Raw genomic sequence first — 11348 nt, forward strand, 5'->3', positions numbered from 1 at the left:
CTTGTACCAAATGTTTTGTGTGAAGGCATTCCTTTCTTCCTTTAAACAACTCTAATTTTACAGATGAAAAATATGCAATTGAGTAACTTATTAATGGTTACATAGCTTGGAAGTAAAGAGCTATGATTGAAAGCTCTCAGTCTGATGAAAGTGCCTTTACATTCAAACCATTATACTGTGTTGTTCCATCCAGGTAATCTGTTACCGACCAAACTTCTCTGGGAAGTTTTTTCTTTTTCTTTCCCTTTCCCTTCCCTTTCTTTCTTTCCTTTTTTTAAGGCTAATGTAGTCCCCCACTACCATAAATTATGCAGTCGAATGTCCCACATTTGGGGAAATCGCAGGGGTCAGCACATCCGGAGAGGGAAGGATGAGCCCGGCCCTGGGAAAACCAGCTTCGTGATCCTGGTACCCCCTGCCGGATAAGCATTACAAGGGTTACTTTCAGTCTATCGGAAAAACAGATTCCTGGAAAATTAAGCCCATCTTAAAATACCTAGAAATATCCAGTCAGGCCTTAATTTCAATATTCTAAAAATAATTGAAAACTGTTTGCATCTGCTCCGTTTCTGGCCTCTCCTCCTGCGCTGCTCGCAGCCGGGAAGTCGCGCTTCTCCCTCCTCTCACTAGTTCCTGCTTCCGGCAATTCCCGGAGCAGCGTTGGTCACGTGACCAGCTCTGGCCAATGAAATTTAGGCCGCTCAGTTCCCGCACCACAAAGCCCACCCCGGAAGAGTCTGCTCTTGTCCTCTGCTGCAAGAACGCCCTGGGCAGCCTGGAGCAGCAGATTCAGACTGGATCGCAGAGTGATAACGATCTGAAACAGAGTGAAAGTTGACCCCAAAGTGACGAGAGCAAGAAAAAGAAACTTTGTTTTGTAAGATGCTGAGAAGCAGGGGGTTATTCATCACTGGGTGGTTCAGAGGGGTCTCTGCAGCACAGAGTATGGCTCCAATCCCACCCCAAGTCAGGGCTGCCTCCGCCTGCAGTGGGTCTGATAAATTGGCAGCTGCCATGCTCTCTGAGAAAATGCGGCTTATCAGGACTTAACAGGGAGCAGTAACCGATGAGTTTGTGACATAGCAAAGCAGAGGAAGAAGCCAAAGGAGCTTTCTAGGGTTCTGGGATGCTTGGGTGGGTAATTTCTTTCTTTTTTTTTTTTTTTTTTTTTGTAGAGACAGAGTTTCACTTTATGGTCCTAGGTAGACTGCCATGGCATCACACAGCTCACAGCAACCTCCAACTCCTGGGCTTAAGCTATTCTCTTGCCTCCGCCTCCCAAGTAGCTGGGACTACAGGCGCCCACCACAACACCCGGCTATTTTTTTGTTGCCATTCGGCCGGGGCCGGGTTTGAACCCACCACCCTCGGTATATGGGGCCGGCACCTTACTGACTGAGCCACAGGTGCCGCCCTTGGGTGGATAATTTTGTACCCCCTTCTTGGTGAAGTCTACCACAGTTCCATATTTAGTGATGCTAATGGATCTTGGAAAACATGTTAAGCTGAAGGATCTTTGACCATGAAATATGCAAGAATGGATATAAACCCTGGATCTGAACCCTGGATTGCCCATCTTGTAACCTTGAGAATACAACAATTTATGCAGAGTCTCCAGTTAATCCACCTGGAGTATTGCAATAGCCATTATCCCCATCATCATTTCAGCTCTGTCTTTCCTCCCCAGGCCCTCTCTCCTTTGCAAACTTATCTTTATAAAACGCAGATCTGTTTATACAACTTGCATCCTTGTTGTCTTTCAATAAGTTCTCAATGCCCATAAGATAAAGTCTAAAGTCTTGACAAGCATGGAAACCTCCATGAACTGGCCCCTATACATCACTTTGCTCCATCTCTGGATCCTCTTGACCTGAGATTTGCGCTCCAGCAGTGTCGACCTGCTTGCCTCTTCCCGGGTGAGGTAACAGCACAAGTGTTCCAGCTCCATATCTGTAGCTCTGCTCCCCCTGACTGCCCTTTCCACAGAAGCTCCTACCTCCCTGACCTTCAGGTTTGTGAGATCAGCCAGAACTTCTTCAGGAATGAGGACAGGTTTCTTTTGCTTCTTGTTACAGTATACATTATTGTGTTTTCTTAAACATATGGGAGAAAAAAATCCATAATTTAAGTTCAGATGGGATGGGCTTTGCAAGGTAGAAGCAGATATGCTGGACTAGTCTTTCCAAACAAAAATAAAGTTTCCAAGTGACCTACATTTACTAACAAGTATTCCTTTAATTAACTGTGTTTGTAGTGCATATTTCCACAAAAGGTCTTAAGAGGAAATGTGGTTGGTCCTCTCACTGGCTGAAGAACACCTGAGATTAAGGCACTCACAATGGGCCCTGCAGACATGCAAAGCTGTTTATAGTGATTCATGAATCTGCCTTCCATTTCAGACAGCGGTCTTGACAGATACGAAACAGGACATTTCTGTCTTTGGACCCTCACTGCCTAGCTCATTGTAGGTCGTAAGTATTTTATTTTAATTTATTTCCTCAATAGAATCAGATTAAGATTTGACTAATCCCAGATGCTACCTGCTTATTAGGAACACTGTATACACAAATTGATATGTTGTTTTCTAAAATCCCTATATGGAATAAGATTTTTATTTCATATCTAAGGGAACTGAAATTCCTATAGATTAAGTTACAAAATATCGCATAATAAAAACAGGCCAGAATTTGAACACAGGCTTCTTTGAGTCGATGTGCTGTGTTCTTTTTAATATAAGTGTTGTTTTTTTTATTGAAAAGGACACAGAAATACCTTAGGTCTTTATTTCTGAAAGGAAGACACATTAATAGATCAAACTATTCCTCAAGTTTTTCTAATAAATATGAAACACTGAATATTTAAGTTAACATTCAAATGATACATTCAAAGAAATCTCAAAAATTAAAACAATCTTAAGAAATGTTACTGGATTATTCCTAAATCCTATGGATGAGCCCAAGTGGAAGACAGAAGGATAGAACTAGGCCTTTGTGAGTTGACTTCTACATATATACTCAGGCAGTGAATTGGCCCTGCAGCCTCAACACAGCTGAAACTGTCCAGCCTTCATTTTCTCCATGAAACCAAAGAGTGAGCTGCAAACCTGGAATGCTTGAGAAGAGCTGCTCTTCTCCCATTGCTCCCTTTCCACCAGGCCTTTTGTTTTCTGTGTGTTTAGGACTCCATGCCCTAAGGATATTCATGGTGACTGTCATCTGATATATTGACAGTGACCCCTGACACCTCTGTGAGGCCCCCTTGTGCTGGTGTGTGCTTTGCCATAGGCCAAGAACCGAAGGACACACAGGCAGCCTGTTGGCAGCAGAGCCAGTCACCTGGGCCCTGGACACAAGCAAGGCCTGAATGGCGTGAGAGGATCAGTTCAGGAGGGCCTGGGGTTGTGGAGGAAAGAGAATGACCTTGGGATCTGCCAGACCCAGGTTTCACTTTACCAAATTGCTTTGAGACAGTGAGCAAGTGTCCTGGAGGGGTCCTCTTCTGACAAGGCGGATGCCCAGTGACCATGAACTCACCTGGTCCTGAGGCTCACTCGGAAGCTAGGAGCCCACAGGAGATGATGTGAACACATTACAGGGCCAGAACCAGCTCTTAGACATTTTCCTCTGATCACATTTTCATGCTTGGCTGGGCATGGTGGCTCACTCCTGGAGTGCTAGCACTCTGGGAGGCCAAAGTGGGAGGATTGCTTGAGCTCAGGAGTTTTAGACAGCTTGACAAGAGGAAGACACCAACTACTAAAAACTGAAAAACTAGTGGGCCTCATGTAGGCACCTGTAGTCCCAACCTACCAGGAGGCTGAGGCAGGAAGATCGCTTGAAGCCAGGAGTTTGTGAGCTAAATGGAGGCCATGGCACTCTACTCCAGATTCCAGAAGGAAACTGTCTCACATTAAAAAAAAAAAAAGAAGAAGAAGAAGGCCATCACAAGGAAGTAGCTTTTCCTAAAGGGAGAGATTGAAGTTTGACGGACCATAGTGAAAAAGGGCAAGAGTGTTGAGTTCACCTTCAGAAAAACAAAAATAACAACAAACGAAACCAGAGGAAAGAAATTTAACATCTAATGCCTCACAGGAAATCAAGAGCTATCATCCAGGCTCTATGATAATGACAATAAAATCTTCACAAATTGGTTGCACTGCCCACATTAGTGCATTTTGCTCTCACCTTTTTAACCTCCTCATAATGACTCACAGTTAAGCTTTTCACATGAAGAGAATGTGGTCCTTTGCTTAGAGGAACAATAACAGAGAAGAGAGTCAGAGATATGATATCTTAACCATTTCAGTGCAATGAGATTCAGAAAAGAAAGATCTTTTGGATTTGAGATTTTTACCTACAGGGGAGGGGATGAATGCCCAAGGCCTATGGAATAGAAAGGAAAGGAAATGACTAAGGGCTCAAGTAAGATGTACAGGCCCTTGGAAAATTACTTAGCATCTTTAAGACAAAGTGTTTGTTTTGTTTTGTTTTGTTTTTTTTTGCAGTATTTGGCCAGGGCTGGGTTGGAACTGCCACCTTTGGCATATGGGGCCAGCGCCCTACTCCTCTGAGTCACAGGCACCACCCATTCTTTTTTTTTTTTTTAATGAGAATCATTTCTGTTACTTCAGTGTATTCTTGACATTAAGTTGTATAACATGTATGGCACCTAGAATTGTTCTTATCACAGTAATTCAGAGAGGGACTGTGCTGGTGTATTCCATAAATATTAGTTTCCTTCTCACCTCTTAATATTTATTTTTTATTTGCTGGTTATGGTGCTGGAATTTGCTTCTTTTTAAAGCTCAGGTCCTGCCTGGTAGATTCTTATAATATCACCACTCAAAGGAAACATAGAGCCAGATACTGTCTATGGATTTGTGAATTGGCCCCTGTGAAATTCCTTCTCAAGACACAAGATTTTTAGGGAAAATAGTGTCATTTGTTAGGAAGGATGAAGGCCCATACTTCAGTTCTGCAGGGCCAGAGCCAGTACAGAGTGCTTTTGGAAGCTCACATACCTTATATCTGAATATTTAAAATTCATATGTTGAGCCAACAAGCTCTCATATGAATTGTGTTCTGTCTTCTCATCTTAATATAATATGTGATATCTGCATGATGATACTTTTAAAATACATTAAGCAATGACTTCATGTAACTGAAAGTAAGTAAAATAACAAAACAAATGACTTCAAATTTTATTTCATGTGTCTTAAGTATCTTATTGATGGGCCACTGATGTTTTGACGAGTAATTAAATATACATCCATAATTCATAATTTATTTATACATCGGTTCCATTTATTTTTATTGCCTTCATTTCAACAAAATCACTAATTATACTGGTAAAATCAGAATTTCTACATAATTTAAGTTTTGTTGATTATAACACCTGATTAGGCGACCATGACTGAGTGAATGAAGTTTTTAGAATGAGTTTCAATTTGGAGAAACTTGGCTCTGTTGAGATAAGAGCAACTAGATTTATAAATAAAATCTTTAAACACATGCTTAAATTTGGAGTGAACAGAAATTTTATATATCACATTCAAAGATGATAATTTGGTCATATATAATAAATTGTCATTAAGTAGATAATATTATAAGAAATTTTAATTTTATCTCGTATCTTTCTATTATTTTGTTGTGAGTTTCATAAATACTTTGACATCTTTATACTTACATAAGTAGTATATTCACATATTCTTAACACATATTTCTAGATTATGAATATATATGCACACATAAACATTTATATAAACACACATATACAATTTTAGAGTAATACAAATTATTTAGTATTGCAGACTATTTTTCACACGTTTGTGAGTACATCTGGAATAACAAATTAAAAAATGAAGAAAAGCAATTAAATGGGTATTTACCATAATTAACTGGACAGAATCAATTTGGCTCAACTTTTTTTTTTGTTTGTTTTGCAGTTTTTGGCTGGGGCTGATTTTGAACCTCCACCTCCAGCATATGGGGCTGATGCCTTATTCTGTTGAGCCACAGGCACACCCTTTGGCTGAACTTTTATGCAACGAAGTTGTGAGTTATTTTTAGTTGCCAGGGACCACCAGGTTATAGATTGCACACTCTGAGCATGTCCAGATGAATGACATGAATGAACCCTGTAATCACGGGCAAAATCCAGAGGGGACTGAATTAAGGAGCAAACACTGCTGCTAGATCCAGAATTCGATCAAGTCAAGCCCTGGTGTTATACTGTGGTGGGATCCAGTCACATCATGCCTGGCATACTCTCATTACTCAGATCACACCCCATTACCCTAGTTTATAACACACAAGTCCCAAGCTCAAACACATTTGAGCATTTCTTCTTGCCTCCTTGCCAGTGTACTTGCAATAAAGCCTTTTCTTTTCTCAAAGGGTGGTGCCATGGCATTGTCTTCTAAACATAATGTAGAAAACTACTGACTGTTTTGTAATAATGCTGGTGACCAAGACACAACTGAGGCCCGCTTGAGGAGCTGTGGCCTCTCAGTGGGGTGCTGGCCCTCTTCATCAACCTGCAGTGCCACCTAGACCAGTTTATCCAGAGTCTAATTGGTCCCTGCATTGCAGACAAGATGCTTCTGGCCCTTTGGCAGCACTTCTTTTGAGAAAAGAAACTGCTCCATGGGTAAGTAGCCTCATGAACATACACGTGCACCCAAATCTGTCCTTGATTCCCAATGCTTGAACTAGGACTAGGAATGTGCACCAGAGTTCTCCCTTCTCTCTGCTCAGGTAACAGAGAGAGATTCTGTCTCAAACAAAACAAAACAACATACAAACAACAACAACAACAATATCTGTAGAATTGCAGGTTCTAAAAAAAAATTAAAACAAAGCAAACAAGAAAAAACAAAAACATGCCGCTACTACTCATAAAGGCTTCTCCAAGGGACTCAGTTTAGATTCAAAGATATGGAGAGATTGAAAGAAAAAAAGTGAAAACGATGTCACATGTAAATAGTAACTGAAAGAGAAATGAGGCACCTGTATGGATTGGAGACAAAATAAACTTTAAGGGGCGGAGACAAGATGGCTGACTGAAGCCAGATTTCCACAGAGGCTCCTATCCAGTAGGAGAGTTAAAGGACAGAAATTTAGCAAGTAACCTGGTGGAACAAGTAACCTCAACCCTGCTGAGGCAAGCTGCAACCTCAAGGATACAAACAAAAGGTACAAAATCCATCACCACGTAGACAGGAATACCCTCCCCCCATGAGAATGGCTCAGAGGGCCGCACAAACAAACAAGCAGAGTTCAAAGGTCCTCCCACTCCACTCCACGGAAGAGACCCGCTAAAAACTGGACCTACCTCCCTTACTAGGGTGCCACGGCGTTCTCCTGCCAGGCATAAAACTGTATATATTCTCTACCTGCAATTCTGAGCTCCCAGCACTCCCCTCCACTCTCACTCTGAGGTCTGGAGGCCTATCCCCTAGCAGTCCAGAATCTTGGGTGATTTCTCGAGGGGTGTGCACAGGTCCTGGACTGCGGCTGGTCAGTGCTGATTCTGCTGCACGGGAGTGAGGAGAGGATGGTTGGCTGAGAGGGAACCATGCCAGAGCAGCAGTGCCCTGAGGTGCAGAGCAGCAGCCACTTTTGGCAACAATAGGGCTCAACCCCAATATTCCAAAGTCACACCCCCTGTCTCTCTGGGCAACCAGAGGAGGCTGGGCATCTACTCAGGTGGCAACCACAACGGAACAGATCTGGGACAGATCTTTAAACACAGGCCCTGTGAGTAAAGGGATTGCCTGAAGTGGTACTGGCCTGGGTGGGGCATGGGGACTAGAAACATATGCACAGAGCCGGGAAGTTGCCAGGGTGGGGCTGACGCAGAGGACCACTTTACTGAGCCTAAGATGCAGCCGGCCCTCAGGGAATCCTCAGCCTATAGACAAAGGAAGACAGGAGACTTGAACTGACAGGTAACCGAATACAAACCTGCAGGAGCAAAGACAGGGCCTGAGGTGCAGGTTCTGGGAACTCAAAACAGCTTCTCTTCTGCAGAGGAACTTAGCAGGGACAGAAAAAAATCCCGCAAAGTTGTTCTCTTCTGTCAGTAAATTCTATCAGGGTGGGGCTAGAACTGAGTGAACACCCCCAGCCTCCATCAAGCCCCTGAGGTTGTCAGGCCTCACCTCTCCCTCCTGGATAGAGGCAGAGAGCAGTGGCTTGGTTGAGCAGATATAGATTTCCTTGTGATTCAGGCAGGTGCAAACCCCTGGAGTATCTGCTCATTGGAGGCAACTGGGTCACAGCCCTGTGGGATTATCAGTGACTGGGTGTGACAGAGGTGCAAGGTGGGGAAGGAGGCATAAACCTTCCCAGACTAATCTATTTGCTGGGTATGTCCTCCTGACTTCATGGAACACCAGAGCAAGTCATATATAAGTTGCCAGCAGACTCCTGCGATCTAGTTGCCAGAGAACTTTTAAACTCTCCCAGCTGAGACAGGTGCTGACTGAGACAACTGATTTGGACCTTTTGAACTGAGCCAATCACCTAAGGACTATCCAATTGGTGCCCTGTGTGTGTGGTTGTGGGAATGTTTGATTTTCCTTTTCCAATTATTGCCTGTGGGGGGCAAGGTAACTTAATTGCTGGTATTTCTCCACAGCTGAGACTTCAACTCAGAGTAACTGTTTCACTAGGGTCAGACAGAGACCAGCTGAAAACAATACAGAACCACTTAGCCCCACCACACCAAACAGGTCTCTAGTTTCTCAGACCATAGCACGGTATGGGATCCTCAATAAATCTCCAGGGGAAAAGTCAAACAGTGTAAAATAATCATGGGGTGGAATCAGTGGAAAAACTCTATTAACATGAATAACCAGAATAGATCAACCACCTGCAAGGAAATATATGGCAGATGTAACTGAATATCAAATTCATAAACAGCCAGCCAAGATGTCAGAAATCGAATTCAGAATTTGGATTGCAAACAAGATTAATAGAATGGAGGAAAATTTGGAATTAGAAATTCAACAAGCAATTCAAAAGTCAGAATTAGAAATTCGAGGAGAAATTCAAAAATTGTCTCAAGAATTTAACGAGTTTAAAGACAAAACCACCAAAGATTTTGATGCACTGAAGCAAGAATTTGCAGCCCTCAAAGATCTGAAAAATACAGTAGAATCCCTCAGTAACAGAGTGGAGCAAGCAGAAGAAAAGATTTCTGACATTGAAGACAAAGCCTTTGAACGCTCCCAAACTCTTAAAGAGGAAGAGAAATGGAGAGCAAAAATGGATGATTACCTCAGAGAGCTCTGGGATAATTCGAAGAAGGCTAATATTCGCCTCATTGGAATCCCTGAAAGTGAAGAAGTGGCCTCGCAAGGCACAGAGGCCCTTCTCCATGAAATTATGAAAGAGAATTTTCGAGACATGCCAAGAGATTCTGAAATTCAGATAGCAGACAGTTTCAGAACCAGACTCAATCCGAATAAGACATCCCCCAGGCATATCATAATTAACTTCACTGAAGTTAATATGAAGGGGAAAATTCTGAAAGCAGCTAGACGTAAGAAATCCATTACTTACAAAGGGAAGAATATTAGAGTGACTGCAAATCTCTCTGCTGAAACTTTTCAAGCCAGAAGAGGGTGGTCATTGACTTTTATTCTCCCAAAGCAAAATAACTTTCAACCCGATTCTTTAATCCAGCTAAACTGAGTTTCATCCCAACAAAAGTGAATACACATATTTCTCATTAGCCCATGGAACATACTCCAAAATCGATCACATCTTAGGTCACAAGTCTAACCTCAGTAAATTTAAAGGACCACCATGGAATAAAAGTTGAACTCAGTAACAATAGGAATCTGCATACTCATAGAAAAACATGGAAGTTAAATAACCTTATGTTGAATGATAGCTGCATCATAGATCAGATAAGAAGGATATTGCCAAATTTTTGGAACAAAATGACAATGAAGACATGAATTATCAGAACCTCTGGGATACCACAAGGGCAGTCCTAAGAGGGGAAATTTATACCACTGCAAGCCTTCCTCAAGAGAACGGAAAGAGAGGAATTTAACAACTTAATGGGACATATCAAACAACTGGTAAAGGAAGAACATTCCAAGCCCAAACCCAGTAGAAAAAAAAAAAATTAGAGCAGAATTACATGAAATTGAAAACAAAAGAATTATACAACTGATCAATAAATCAAAAAGCTGGTTTTTTGAAAAGGTCAATAAAATAGATAAACCTATGGTTAACCTAACCAGGATAAAAAGAGTAAAATCTCTAATCTCATCAATCAGAAATGACAAAGATGAAATAAAAACAGACTCCTCAGAAATTCAAAAACTTCTTAATGAGTATTAGAAGAAACTTTATTCTCAGAAATATGAAAATCTGAAGGAAATTGACCAATACTTGTAAGCACGTCACCTTCCAAGACTTAGCCAGAATCAAGTGGAAATGTTGAATAGGCCCATATCAAGTTCTGAAATAGCATCAACCATACAAAATCTCCCTAACAAAAAAAGCCCAGGACCAGATGGCTTCACATCAGAATACTACCAAACCCTTAAAGAGGAAGTAGTACCTATATTACTCAACCTGTTCCAAAATATAGAAAAAGAAGGAAGACTACCCAACACATTCTATGAAGCAAACATCACCCTGATCCCCAAACCAGGAAAATTCCCAACAAGAAAAGAAAATTATAGATCAATATCACTAATGAATATGGATGCAAAAATATTCAAGAAGATACTAACAAACAAAATCCAGCAACACATCAAACAAATTATACATCATGACCAAGTCAGTTTTATCCCAGGGTCTCAAGGCTGGTTCAATATCCATAAATCTATAAGTATAATTCAGCACATAAACAAATTCAAAAACAAAAACCATATGACTCTCTCAATTGATGCAGAAAAAACTTTTGATAATATCCAGCATCCCTTCATGATCAGAACACTTAAGAAAATTGGTATAGAAGGCACATTTCTGAAACTGATAGAGGCCATCTACAGCAAACCCACAGCCAATATCGTATTGAATGGAGTTAAATTGAAATCATTTCCACTCAGATCAGGAACCAGACAAGGCTGCCCTTTGTCTCCACTGCTCTTTAACATTGTAATGGTAGTTTTAGCCACCACAATTAGATAAGAAAAGACGATGAAGACCCATATAGGGTCAGAAGAGATTAAACTTTTTCTGTTTGCAGATGATGTGACTGTATATCTGGAAAACACCAGGGATTCAACCACAAAATTCTTAGAAGTGATCAAGGAATACAGCAGCATCTCAGGTTACAAAATCAACATTCATAAATCGATAGCCTTTATATATACCAACAAT

At 41.4% G+C, this 11348-nt stretch overlaps 1 non-coding gene across 1 annotated transcript; it reads right to left on the reverse strand.

Moving 5' to 3' along the window:
- Positions 1–274: 274 nt before the first annotated feature.
- LOC128595281 (U1 spliceosomal RNA) lies at positions 275–430 on the reverse strand. The gene has a single exon (XR_008382912.1). It is a non-coding gene; the product is annotated as a U1 spliceosomal RNA (small nuclear RNA).
- Positions 431–11348: the final 10918 nt, after the last annotated feature.

Source organism: Nycticebus coucang, chromosome 9 (assembly GCF_027406575.1).
Source record: "Nycticebus coucang isolate mNycCou1 chromosome 9, mNycCou1.pri, whole genome shotgun sequence".
Lineage (NCBI taxonomy): Eukaryota > Metazoa > Chordata > Mammalia > Primates > Lorisidae > Nycticebus > Nycticebus coucang.